Genomic DNA, 15,168 nt, shown 5'->3' with positions numbered 1-15,168 from the left:
TACTGAAATTTCTAGTTGGAGAGAATTTTTTCTTAAAGTTTACCCTGAAAATATGATAGTCGTGGAACAACATTGTATTTCAAAAAATTTTTTAATGTAAATCTCTTTGATTTATTAATAAAATTACATAAAGTATGAAATAAATTTGATTAATTTTACTGAAATACATGGTAAAAATCTTCAATATATTTTATTGTACTACAACTACTATTTTCGAGGTTTTAAAACAAAATTCTCCGTGTATTTTTTTTCTCTAAGTGTAAGCGCAAGCGCGCACATATACATATATATATACGAGTATATATTTCAAATGTTTTATAATAAAAAATAATAAACAATATATATTATTGTTTATTATTTTTTATTATAAAACATTGTGTGAAAAAATGCTTATGATTAATGTTATATTTATATATTATTGCAATTAATTTTTTTAATGTGATATTGTATGTTAAAAATATATCTGTAAACGCGATAATTAATCAATCGTAAGAACAGAAGATTGATTGATTACTGCGTCGCTGTCTTTCTTCTTTCTTTACAACAATATTTCTTCATTTTGTTTGCATGCTTTTTTCCTTTTTCAATTATCAATGTATAACAATAGTTAATATTAATTATAATACTTTTCTAGGATCATGTATAGTCGAAATTTGAAACAATATTTTTTTCCAATAATGTTTTTTAAATTAAAATATAACTTGGCTTTGCGCAATATCTGTTCATGGAGTACATAGAAAAAGAATAAAAATACTTTTATTATATAACAAAAACATTTAATGATTAAATCCATAACAAACTTACAATCAATCTAGACATCATAATTGTACTCTCAAGTTGCCATCTTGCATAAAAATATACGATCAGTCTCACCATTATATAATATATAAATTGAGCACAAGCGATGTGGGCAAGTAGAGCCCCACAAAAAGTTTGAGATACCCTATTGTAAATTTTGTTTTTCTTTCAGGGATATAATAAACACATCACTTATACAAAAGCAATTTTTTGTAAATTGTAAAATTTTTATCTCGCTAATAGAATTGTATGCGGTCTACAATAGAAGTCGTAGCGGTCGTAGAGTCTTAAGTTATAGAAAATAAATCAATCACAGTCAGATATGTGATAATCGACTATAATTATCAATTTTCTACTTAAGACCCTACGACTGCTATGACTTCTATTATAGACCCAGCATAAGATTTGCATATACTACCAAAATCCAATTTCGATAAAATTTTACAGATATGTACTAACTAAATATAGTCAAATCCATGAATGCGGACTTGCGGAAATGCTTAGTTTTTGAAATATTCAAAATTTATTTAATCGACTTAATTTGGTAAAACATTTACAAAGTCAGCCCTAAACGACCTCCAACTGACCTTGACATTGACCCTTAAGGAAGTCAAAATCATTGATCTTTTCTGTCATTCGTTACTCATTACAAAGTTACGAACAAAACAATTTTTATGAATAGTATGTAATTTTCAAACACAAGATATATATTTTAGCAATATTTTCTTTTGACAATGGGAAGCGGGGTAAACCTTGTTTTGCATAGAAAATCGTGCGCCTCTGAAGCAGGGGAAGAGGTGGGGTGAAAGTCGCTTCGCGTGAAAGTCGTGCGCCCCTGAAGCAGAGGAGAAGGTAGGGTGAAAGTCGTTTCGCGTGGTAGTTGTGCGTCCCTGATGCAGGTGGGGTAAAAGTTGCTTCGTGTCAATATATTAACATAAAATTATTTAGTCAAAATATTGTAATTTTTAGTTCTATTTATTTCTTCTTGTCAAAATCTTTAAAAACGTTAATCGAGTCAATCAAATAAAATTTGAATATTTCGAAAACTAAACATTTCCGCAACTTCGCATTTATGGATTTGACTACATTTATTGTAGTATATTCGTGTAAAATTTCATCAAAATCGGGCTTGGGTATACGGCAGTTGAGCCTTGTATTATCTTAAATTATATATTAAATTATTCAAATAACAATTTTTTTGTGTAATTTATATGTCTTTGAATGAACTAAAAATATTACAATTTCTGTAATAATATTAGTATAATTTAAGATATAAATTTTAGTGTTAAACCTGTAATATTTACTATATTTTTTTCATATATCGAGGAAATTTATAGAGAGAAGTAAGAAGATCTAAAGACAGAAGTAGTTTTATTATAATATAGCATACATAATAGTAGTCGTCTTTTGATTTTAAAAGTCGCAAAATTAGTGAAGAATAGGAGAGGCTTAGAGACTGTCAGTAACTTTATGTAAGAATCCAAGAATTCCGATTATGCCTTTGCGTAGCCACCTTGGCGTAGTTTCACATCCGTAAGTTTCACGTCCATGGTTTCGATGAAATAGCCGAAAAGTTAGCAGAGTCGGGACAAAAGAGATCCCTCTCGTCCTTTCCGTAATACATTATACAAAGGATACCTGAGCTTTTATGGTAATCATTATACGGTAATCGATATATCTTCATCCACTTTCTGAGAAAACGGATTCGTTGCAAGGCTCAATTCGCCAAGTCGGCGGAGGTTATTCATTTGAAACTTGCAAATTATAAAAGCACTCGAGATTCTAAAAGTTTCATGAAAAATAGGGCTTTTGTAACGACAGTCGCCCATAGATGAAAATTATAGATGCGCGGCGTGGCGCACGTTCTTCTCCCACTTTTCCTCATCGTTCTTCTTACATTATGGAGCAAATTATAAGAGCCACTTTGCGCGACGTGGACGCGCTCTATGTTCGTTGCGAGCAGCGTAATAATTTAGCGGACGATGAATTTCCTATGGGCGCGTCGATCGTCTGCGAACTCCCTGCGAACTTCGGTGCGATCGAACATCCCCGCGACATAACTGTTGTTCTTTTGAATGAAGCGGATGCATCGATGCGCAACGTTTCATTTGCGAAAAAGGGTACTAGAAATAATCGATAGGCTTTTGTGTTAAAATGTGGAAACTTGATAGATCAAAGGATGCGCGATCAAGATTTTCGAAGGAAATATACGAGTATGAGTAATAGCGACTTCAAAAAAGGAATAGTTATTCATTTATTTATTCAGTTGTTATAGAAAATTTCGTTTTTATTAAATTTGTAACACACCTTGCGTTTTACAAGACAATACAGATACAAATTAAATATACAGATACAAATTAAAATATCGATAATATTAATGATTTAATATGTTTTGTATTAATAATATCGTGACGCGCGATACGTGTATACAATTTACACGTATACATATACAATTGTGAAATACTTGTTGCATTTTATTCGATTTTCTTTTATAATGAAAAAATAGAAAGAGGTTAAAAGGAAGGGAGGGAGAGAGAGAGAGAGAGAGGGTGAAAAGGAGGGGAGAGAGAGAGAGAGAGAGATTCCACACGCTTTCACCATACAATAGCTACGGCCCTGCACGACGCTTTGAAATTACAAAGCACCCGCAAGACTGTATGAATACCGTCTCGGAATTATTCGAAGCGACGTTCCCTTCGAAGTCGACCTGTGCATCCACCCTCTTCTTCCTCTCCTACCTTTCCTGCTCTCCCTTCAAGTATCACCTGTCTCTGAAACGAACTCTCCGAAAGCGTATACGAGCACGCTTCTTCATGCACGATGGTCCAACTTTACGAAGGCTTGCTTCGAGAGAAAAATTACATTTAAGTTATTTGTATAAAACTCGCAATCAGTAACTTTTATAGTATTAATATGTCAATCGACTCAATAAAATTCCCGAGTTAATTAATTTGACGTTTTTGTATCTAAAGATACAAATAATTTTATGTTACTCGCAGGCCGCATAAAAATATATCGTAGCGCGTATCATTATTGACTTTATAGTACACAATTATCTTTTCTACGTAGGGAATACTAAAGTCGTCTGTATGGTTTATTAAATATTTTTCAAATAAGTAGATATTATATTTGTCTAACTACCTTTACACCACAGATTAAAAAATCCTTTTTCACAGTTTTAAACGATAATGTAGTTGTCAGTTGTCAGTTTTGTCTTTATTCCAAAAACAAAAAAAGTTGAAAAATTGTATAGTTTTTATCGGCTTCTGACGTCGACTTATAACAATATTTGCTTTATACTTGAAACTTTTGTATACTTTGTATATATAAAACAATCTTGATTTGAATTAGAGATTACATAAATAATGTTGAATTTTTAGAATTACGTTTATATCGCTAGAAAGATTAATTAGTTAGAAAATTTGTACGTATGTGTACGTACGATATTGATGTGCGATAGCGTGCAGTGATGTGTCAATGACATGTAAATCGTATGTATGTAGGTCCTATTGAATTGGTGAACAGATGATTCCCTTAATAGACAATTTAATAAAAAATGTTTATTTTTTTACTTTCCGTTAGTTGATTCACTGTTGAGTGTGAGAGTTCTGAGAGAATACTTTATATAAGTTGACTATAAGTTAATCTAAGAAGTGAAAAGTGCCTATTGATTCCTTATGTTTATTCATAGCCACAAGAATACAGTTATAATGAGTTATATGATAAAATAAATTTTGTCGCATTTATGAAACTGAATTCTTAATTAGAGTCAATTGCAATGTCCTTAAGTTTTTCGATTGCATCGGAGCGTATATATTTCTTCTTTACGTTTTTTTTTTTTTTTAGTTTTGTTATATGTTACGACAAAGAGGGATTCCGCGATCCGATCGTCGGCCCTGAGCGGTTCGCTGCTGGACGAAAGAGCACACTGCTCTAAACTCGCAGAATAATTTCCCCCTTATATTAGCCTGTCGCCCGTCGCGATCGATCGAACGTGGATCTCTCCACGATCGCATCTCTCCATTCGTTGTACGGTGGTTATGGCAACGCGCGACGCCGCTGGGTGGCTCTCGTGAGGACCGACAGCGACAATAGAGCGGGACCCGCAGCTTGGGAACCGCATCGAGAGACGGTACATATAATACATACGGGCGATCTGACGTTCTGGCATTAGAGCTACACGCGACGCTCTATCTCTCTCCTTCCCTTCCAACTTCCTCTTTTTCGTTCTTGGTTTCTCTCGTGTGTCAACACGTTTCCGACGCCCACAACGCCCGAGTAACGCATGCGCCTTGCACAACCTTATCAATCTTCGCTCTTTCTCCCTTTTCTGTATACTCCCACCCTTTGTTCCTTTCTCTCGTTCTCTTTCGAGATATAAATGCCTCGAGTCCCCCTTTTTGCATTCTGAATTTTTCACACAGAATTTGGAATACGTCTTTCCGTAAGGAAACTGTCAAAATCATTGTTTTTGTTTTACAAGAGATTAAAAGTATATAGAGATTTCGCGAGATTAGCTTTGGAAATAATAAATAAACAGACATTTTTTTTTAAGAGTCATAATTTAGATTATTTGAGAACAATATGTAGATAAAAAAAGCACATAAATAGATAAAAAAAGATCGATCTGAACAACTTCGATATACATATAATATATATGTTAATATATACTGACATATAATATCATTTATTTATTGACGTTAATAAGCAATAATCCTAGTAAAAGAAGATACAACGAAAGTATTCGTACATCAATAATTGCTATAATAAGTTAGTGTAATAATGGAGAATACGTTTGTAACACTCCATTTTTTTCTTCTGCGCCTTTTACATGTGTTGGTTCTTCCTTTTCTTCTTAGCTCTTCTTAGCTTCTCTCTTCGTTTCTTTTCCAGTCGCTTGCTAGATACGTCCCTGTCTTTTATATGTACTCTCTTCTCCGTGTCTCTTCGCTAGCGAGCGCGGAATTTTCCAATTCACAAGGGTGCATAGACGATGCGGGTCGTCGACACGGTAACATCTTTGATGTCACTCGTCGGCGAACGTGCTGCCAGCAAGAAAAATTTCAGGTTATACCGCCAGTTGCTTTATACCTACTGCACACTGAACAACGCGATGAGCAATGAGCAACGAGCGATATCCAATGAGAGCTCAGTTTTCATCACGTGAGAAAAAGCAGAACTTTCATTGGATATCGCTCGTTACTTATCACTCCTCCAATAAGCAGTGCAATAGATGTTACTGTCAAGGATATCTTTTCACCTCTATGGCCTTGTCCCAAAAACACAAACCTAATCGCTTCTTCTCCCTTCATCTCTCTTTCTATGTTCTCTTTCTTTATCTACCCTTTCTCCAATGACGGATTTTAATTCCCAGGAACCTCGTTCCACAATCTGTAATCGAAAATGACATTTTTTAACGAAAACAAAAGAGCATAACTGTTATTATATTTATAAAGTATTACATTTATAAAGTAAATTATTGTTTCACTGTAACATTTCAGTTTGCGTTGCTATGAATATATGGAAAATATTTTTTACGCTTATTTGTAATGATGGACGATACGTGATAAGTTTCTACATTGAGTGTTAAAATTAAATTATGAGAGATTAATCGATTAGAATTCGTATAATAACTGAAAAAATTAACGATATAGAATCATGCGATCACGTTACTTATGTAGTTGCTTTCAATGTTAACCGGGCTCGCGAAGGTGGCTTAACGGTAAATCCGGCACTGGTCCTCCCTTCCCTTCTTGCCTCGCGCTCTCCGTCCTTATACCATCACCCTCATTCGTATGATACAGCCTTTCCCCTCCTCTTCCGTTCCCATTGCACATACCAATTTTCCAATTGATAAGGGTGCATAGTTGATACAGAGTGGAGCAACCCTATTCGTTCTGTATCCCACTTTATCTTTCACGCTCCGTTATCTCTCTCCGCTCTCCTCCTCTTCCTACCTATCTCTATTCGATCCTCACCTTTGTCTCTATTCCGCGTGCACCTTGTGAAATCAGTGCACGGCTCTATCGTTTGAAATATTGACAAACGGGCCGTGTTCTTTGTCGTACGGAGAGACGCATAATTGTGAATATCGCAACACACAATTTTGCAAGTATACTGTCCCGTAAGACGCTTTCCCATGCCCACATCGATATATCGTCATCGAGAACAGAAAGCGGAGCTCCTCCCATTCCCCCCCCTCCCCTCCCCTCCCCTCTCCTCTTCCCGCGCTACAAACGCGTGGCTACGAAATCCGCGTTATTTCGCACGCAATTACCTCGCACACGGACACAGATTTCTTCGAAGAGATCCCACGTGCGCAGATCTGCTCACCTTTTCTGTAACGCCCGCGGAGCAGATCGCGGAAAGCGACATATCGGAAAGCAAGTATATCCGTGATACTTTGCTTAGCCCTCTTTCAAGATAAATCGTATGTTTTTGAGTGCATGATCGAATACTGAAGAAAAGGAAACGGATATTGGAACGTATGTTACTATGTTTTACTCTTCATTTTTCTTATTATTAAACCTTATTAATTCAATGTATTTAATTCCCATCAGTTTTATAATCGCCCAAAATTTAACGTATCGTGCGTGTAATGAACGAAATGCCCACGTATCATTTTGTTACGACGCGCGATATCTCAAAGATAACTAAAATCTTCTCGAAGAGTGTAGAAACCTTCGAACATCGGCCGACTTAGGCCAACTAATCAGAAAACTTAGTTATCGATTTGGGATCTCCGAGAACATACGAGGTAGAGAGCGAGAAGGGAGAACTCGTTCCTGCTGAGCGCGGGCTGTACGCTCGTTACGTAAAATTAACAGTCATGTTCCGAAACTCACTTTTTCCCGTCTGGGATTTCGGTGGAGGCGGCGAGGGAGGGGGCGGGAGAGAGAGAGAGAGAGAGAGAGAGAGAGAGAGAGAGAGAGAACGCAGGGACGAAACGGAGAGAAGGAAGACATTACGAGAAAATGAAAGGTAGAGTAAATAGCGAACGGACGAGAGCGGGGGAGACGCCTTCTTTTCCTTTTAAAACGCAGAAGTAACTTTTCCTTAAAGCGCAGCACATGCGTTACGTCCTCTAAAAGGACGGATATCCGGAAAGAAAGAGGAAAAAAGAAGCAATCGATCTTTTCTGTATCAAATTTGACAAACCGCCTGGCACGCTATATCTAGAGACGAGATCGTGAGAAAGGAACAGAACGAAAAACAGAAAGATATAAAGCAAGAGAGAGAAGAGACAGAGAAAGCGAAAGAAAAAAAAGACATCTTAAGCTTTGTCACTCGACGTGACGTGTGCACTGTGACGCACTCACGAAACGGCTGCGTGCATTGCGTGATGTCCGATTCGCAGCGCTGTGTGTTGTTGATTTTGGCTTAACTCAGAGTTATCAGCGTGCTCGGTGTGCTCGGCCATGATAGCGTCTGGCCTGACGCTCTCGTCTATGACGAGAGAATGGCGCTGCGCAATGGCAGGCGCGCGATCGTAGCACGGCAACACGTATAGACGGTGTTATAGTATCATCATACGAGATATAATTTCAAGTAGAAGAGATACGACGTCGATAAGAGTACCTACGTAAAATTCCCGGTAGAATTCATTCCACGTTCGCAAAGCTAAAAAGTAAACGTAAGCGGTGCGCGCACGCGAGAGTCGCTCGTTCGATATTGTTGTTCCGCGAGTTTTGGCTGAGAGCCGCTCTTCAACGATCATCATGACACGCAGACATTCCGTGTGAATCTACGTACGTTTTTTTTTACGCACTGTAAAAAAGTACGCGAATTACGCGAACGTCATGCAATGGAAAACTGTATCAACAATAAATGTATAAGAATTGTAAATTCAATTTTGTAATTAAATGCACGGCGTATCTATATATTTCTATGTCATGCACATTTGTTTACATAATTTTATATATCTACTATTTTTACAGTACAAGATAACAGATAGATTTTATCCATCCAATGATTTTTCCACGAACAAGTAAATCATCACGTCGCATCGTAAGTCAATAGAATTAAAAAGCGCATGCGTTAAGTTGGATCCAAATCGAGCGAACGAACGCGAATAAACACGAATAAACAAATTTCTTCGACGAGCATGGGTGAGCGGCACGACATCGCGAATACGAACGAGACTAAACGTATGTACATTGACATTGAATGTATTTCGTCTTATTTCAATGTATCGAAAGAAAAGGGTTTGTCACGTTCGTAATCCGTCATTTTTTACTAACTTGGTTTAAATTAGAACTATAAATATCAGGATAATATAAATAATGTAATATTCAAAACAATTATTAGCTAATTATTGAAATATCGCTATGTTTGGATTATCCAATAAATTGAGAGAGAGAGAGAGAGAGAGAGAGAGAGATATTTAAATTTAATTCGAATTATCAAAAAAAATTAAACTGAAACAAAGATCAAATCAAGATTATTAAAATGTTTTACATGAAAAAATTTAATTAAAATAAAAATATACAATATACACATAAAAATAACGTACTATTAAAAAAATTTTAATTATATTTTTATTACAATTGCAATCAAATTTGACATGTTTCGTAAATATTATCTGTTTTATTTCTAGTATAAAAATATTATACAACTCTCATTTTTCAACGAATAATTTGAATTCGAGTTAATAAATTTGCGAATTTGGTTATACGCGACTTTTTGAACATTAAGATCCGAATCATTCGAGTATAATTCGATTATCCAAATCCAAATAATCGGATAATTCGGCGAATTAATTATTTCCAGAATATTGGTAAATTGGAATTTGTACAATTCTAGATTGTTAATTTTATGAGCATCTCATTCAGTTCGAAAGTCGCGTTCGTGCTACGTTTCGCTTTTCCTTGCCGTCTATTTCTGACTATCGTTATTTTCGCGTGATCTACGGGAAAGAAATACCATTGGCCTTTTCCTAGATAGAAAAAAAAACGAAACAAAAGATTAAGGATGTGTAATTTCAGGAAAACTGAACTCTCGAGCAAGTACTATTTGATATATAGATGAGAATTCCGACACGCGCATTAATCGCCGCATTTAGAGATAGTTGCGCCAGTCGCGGGTAAAAACCGCGTTAACGCGTCGCAGCTCGCAACCATGGAAATCTAATATTCTAATCTCGTCGAAACGATAGCGATTTCAAACAGTCGCTTCTTCGGTATCTTCACGGTATCCTTTACGCGCACGGGCGCGTCACAGAGTGTGTTTACTCGGTTTCCTCAGGGCTGTGTCAGTGAGTTCTCTGGACCCGTGTGGGTGCGGCTTTTTAGAGGAAGGAGCCCTCGTTCGTCGACACGACTCTCTCTCTCTCTCTCTCTCTCTCTCTCTCTCTCTCTTCGTAGAGAGTAGAGAGAGAGTAGATCCTACCTTTTTTCTCTTTCTTTTTCTTCTCTTTTTCATTCGATAGTCCCTTCGTCGCGCTTATGGCTTGAGCATCAGCACACTCCCTCCTGTAAGACCGCCCCTATCTTCCTTCCTCTCTGTTACCCTCGTAGAGATATTAAGCCCTGTGGCGTCCCAGGGCTGTACATTCGTAGGGATGAAACTCGCGAGAGAATCCTTCGAATCCCAATGTCGACTGGATACGACATGTGCTTGTAATCACGGAGCATATCCGCGAAAAAAGCGATTTCGTGTTACTTATCAAAAAAGTGCAAAGCCTCGTAAATTACTGAATCCTTAAAACGCCAGTATCGCTTATTGTTTTTAAATTCTTTATGTACGATGAAAATGACAATAATAATATAAACTGTAATAATATAATATAAGACTCGTATAATATCGCCGTTGTAAAGTAAGTCATCAATAGTTTCGATTCTAGTGGTATAAAAATGCGTGTTTATTCACGTTACGAGTAACGTTCGAGTGACGTTTTTAGGATAAGACTACTGATTTTTTAATGATATCTTTAAAATTTCCTATTTGTGTGCGTTTCCTATTTGTGTTCATATTCATTTCACGATTATTCTATATCGCGTCATGTTTTATAGCTAAACTTTGAAAGTTGTCAAATTTGTTATGTCACCTGAATGCGCAGAGATAGATAATATAATAGACTTCGAAAATGACAAGTATCTATTCTGGAATTTTCACATACAAAATATGATAATTTAACCTGGTAAATTGACCTAAAAATGCGCTCTATTTCTAAATTAATTATGAAATAAGAATTTCCTTTCGTTTTGGAAATAAATAATTCTGTTGAACATTGATTTCATTTTTTCGCGTAATATAAAATTGATTTTAAACTCATTTCTATTATCTATTCTAATCTTTTTTCTAAATCGATCTTTCTATATAGTAGCTTTGAATGAAACAAAACAACATTTTTCGATTGGAATGATATTACTAACGTAGAAAAATAACGAGTTGAAATTGAGAACGTCAGGAAAATAAAATGGCACTAATTGAGAGATTGCTAATAATAATAATTTGCGCTTTTTATTAATGAATTTACGATTAATGGTGCATTATACGCGATCTATGGAGTTTTAGATTCGATAACGAATCGCTTTGCGCGCTTTACTATGGAATGATTGTGTGATGTGTTATTTGCGTCAGTGATCAGAAATGTGTATATCAAATAGAGATATATTTCGGTAATAACTTGGATAAGAGAGTTTATAGCGTTTATTCCAATTGTTGCGTTGCCATAATTCGACTGGGGCGTATAATATCGCTTTTGCGTATATATGGTATTTTACTTTCTAACAATCTCGCTGTTTGATTCCCATGAGTATTGGCGAGTATCGCTAAATTTACCCACTCAAAGTCGTTAAATATCTTATTTTATAATTCTACAAATGATGATATGTCTGATTTAATAATACGTCGACTTGAACAAAAATGTACTGAAAGAAAAATTCCAAAATTTAAGTAATATTTTCTTACTAATAAATTAATAGTACACTAAGTAAATATTTCTTTACTGCAAATAAATATTCAAAAAAAGAAAGTAATACTTAAATTAAGTAATGTATGTTTACATTAAATATTTATTTGCAATAGAGAGAAGTGTTTACTTACAATTAGTACTATTGAAGAAAATATTACTTAGATTTAAGAAATTTTTTTTCCAGTATTTTTGTGCACAAAAAAAGAACAGTTTTGTTGAAATATTAAAAAATTTAGCTAGCTAAAGATCTGAAAATAATTTTGTTGAATTATTAAAATAATTATATACTCAAGCTGCTAGAACGTCAAAACTTTTTAAAAACAGTGCTTAACATGCTTGAATTTTCTATATAATTATTTTGATTCAATAAAATTATTTTGGCCCAACAAATTATGTTCAAATTTGCATCTATCTAAATTTTGAGATTTTAGCATCTCGTTCTTTTCGTAATAAAAGTAAGATACGATGTCGTGTATCATGCGCAATATTTTTTGAATAATAATTTAATTTGCTTTAGTTTAATTTAATTTATTACGTACGTAAGAAATTTACATGAATGTAGTAGAAGTCAGCACGACTACACTGCAACTGGTACAATGCCTACTAGACAGAAAGATAACTGATAGTTGAAATATAATTGAAAATGCAATGAATTAAAATGTAATAGGGAGTGCACTATAATACGATCTTGGAATTTTTTTTAGTAAGAATATTTCGACAAACTACTGTACCGATCAGTTACGCAATCAACTACTTCCTTATCATATTTCAAATATTCTACAGAAAAAAGATTCTTTAACGTATTGCACAAAAAATGAGAAAAATCGAAAATTTTCGAATTTTCTATTATGTGTATGAATTGTACTCTAAATACATTGCTAGGATGTTGCCTACTTTCAATCAGGGAAAGTGATACAAGTGAATTTCAAATACTTCCTAAAGAAAAATAATACAAGAAAAAAATGAAACAAATCAAAATAGGAGCAATTAGGGTTAATATAACATCATAAAACAAAAATTATGTATATTACTTTTAAAGAACTTGAGCAAGTAATTTATGATTAGTTTTAAATTATAACTTTAATTTGTGTTACTGCTTGATAAATAATCAATTGTAAAATACAATTTGTAATTACTCTTGAATAATTTGATATTTTTCTTGCAGAGGTGTGATAGAGTTATGTGTTTGAGTTTTCACATTTTTGAACAAACGTGCAAATCCTTTGTTTTGTATACTTATTCTATATATTTTTGTTAAAAAAGCTTTAATTGGATACCCTCGTTCCTTTAAATTGTTTCAGTATCTGAATACAAAGTTATAAATATCGTAATTATCCAAAACGATTATTATCCGATTACTCATATGCAAGTTTGAATTGTATATGTATCTAAAGAGTCAAATAGGCGAATTTGTGATATCGGTAATACAGGAGGTATCCCAGCATTCCCTTAATGTGTCGATTATTGTGATTTTTCAAGTTGCGTACTTTATTCAATTATTACAAATTTATTATTACTCTAAAGAAGACCATATAATATTTATTGAGGATGTAAAAGAAGTTTATTGAATAAATAAAATATAATTTCACTATCTATATTTTTATATAAATATTTTTATATAAATATTAATTATATAAAATAAAAGAAGTTGGAGAAATTGCTTAAGGTGTCGATAACTAATGTCACCGCGGTATATATATAATTTTTATAACAATTTTTAGGAACGTGAACAGTAAATTAAAATATCTTTCAATTTTGATAAAAAAAAGATATATCAATTAGCTTATGCTTTAATATGATCGATTCTTTAGATTGTAACAATGTATCTCACTGTAGAGAATGTTCTTTTAGAGAAAGGCAAGAGAATAATTAAATAAAACCTAGCTAACTTAGCAATCAGTCTTTTTCTGTCCTGTTTTTGTGAATAATTTACGTATTAACAAATAGATAGAGAGCGATAAATTCGTAGATTTAAATAGATTTGATCGCTCCTATCGGAAATCTTATGTCCTTTTGAAGTGTTTTTCTTCGAATTCATCAAAATCCGAATTGTTTGGATAATTTGAATATCTGAATTCGAATAATCGAATATCTCGGTGACTTAGTCATCCAAATATTAATAAATATAAATCGTATTTACAATCTTACATTGTAAAAAATTACAACAAGCAGGAAAGGTAAACATTATTTACTTTATTTAGTACAAATGTTGACATGTATCGTTATAAATTATACAAATTTTATACTCACGTAATCTCAAGTATCTTTTTCACAATGTAATTGAAAGTAGGAATGCATCGGATCGTAAAATTACCGAGGTTGCGTTCCAAAATTTGGCTCTGTCAATCCGAATATTACTTTATCTTTGTTGTTTACCGACTGTTGAACGAAGATAAGAATACTCGAGGTTGACAGAATCGAGTTTTGAAATGCGTCCCTAGATATTAAATATCTGAAAAGAGTGTGACATCGGATATCCAATTATCCGGCCGGATACAGGATATTTTATGTTCAAAATTCTCAAAAAAAAGGGGGAAAGCAAGAGAAATATATCGATGTAATAACTGACCGGCTTGTGGAACAAGATTGTGTGCAATACAGTTTCAACAACGCTTAAAAAAATAATCAAAGTTTAATATTAATAGATTTTTTATAACGATAATTTTTCAGAATTTCTCGATGACAATAATTTTGATTATTGGCATAAACCACCATAACTGTGCAAGAATTTTAACTGAAAAGAATAGAATTCTATATTAATGACGCAAACATTCAAATTTATAGAATTTCAGTCGGCTATACATATACAGCCGGATGCTAACGATAATATCCGGTTATCCGATCAGATAATAAAAAGTACCGGATGATATCGATTATCGGATTATTTTCCGGATATCTCTAGTGCGTCTCTAAGTCGAAAGTCCTGAAATCTGTACGTGGTACTTGACGTTGTGCGTCCGCACCTGCGATACGCAGCCCCTTCTCAATCCTTCGTCGCACCACAGGCACGGGGCGGGGGGCAGGGGACACGGGAGTTCCCCCACATTACGGCTGGCAATCCCCCTCCATTCCTCCGTTCCGCGTTTCGGAGCTGCTCGGAGTCTCGGAAGTGCTCAGTGCTCAGTCGGTTAGGATTCAGTTCGTGCCGTTCGTGCCTTCGTGGCAGTTCGTGGTGCGTCACTGTCAGATGAGGTGTTGTGTCTCGAGTGCGCGGAAAGACTCGCAGTGTTTCGCTCCTGAACTCGCGAGTGAGCGAGGATGATGATGCGCGCGCTCTAAAGCAAGAGTGCATCAGTGCGTAAAGGGCGCGTGTGTGCGTGCGTGCGTGCGTGCGTGCGTGCGTGTCCGTCGTCTGGTCTTAATATCGCCGTGGTTTCTGTTCTCGCGCTTCTACGGCCGCTCTCGTACACACGTACACGCACGAAACACACATACACACATACACACACACATAT

At 34.9% G+C, this 15,168-nt stretch overlaps 1 protein-coding gene across 2 annotated transcripts in view; it reads left to right on the top strand.

Annotated features, from left to right (window-relative positions):
• Positions 1 to 15,168, top strand: part of LOC108747794 (RING finger protein 44) — an 88,589-nt gene that overhangs the window by 12,200 nt on the left and 61,221 nt on the right. Inside the window, exon 1 of one of the 2 annotated variants that reach the window (XM_018485613.1) lies at positions 4,913 to 4,930. The exons of the other annotated variant lie outside the window; for it this stretch is intronic. The gene's annotated coding sequence lies outside the window, so the exon portion shown is untranslated. Of the gene's footprint in view, positions 1 to 4,912; positions 4,931 to 15,168 lie in introns of those variants that run through there. 2 annotated transcript variants of the gene reach the window in all.

The sequence above is a fragment of the Trachymyrmex septentrionalis genome, unplaced genomic scaffold, assembly GCF_001594115.1.
Source record: "Trachymyrmex septentrionalis isolate Tsep2-gDNA-1 unplaced genomic scaffold, Tsep1.0 scaffold108, whole genome shotgun sequence".
In the NCBI taxonomy this organism is placed as follows: Eukaryota; Metazoa; Arthropoda; class Insecta; order Hymenoptera; family Formicidae; genus Trachymyrmex; species Trachymyrmex septentrionalis.
The sequence above is the reverse complement of the archived record's forward strand: the minus strand, read 5'-3'. Positions and strand labels throughout refer to the sequence as shown.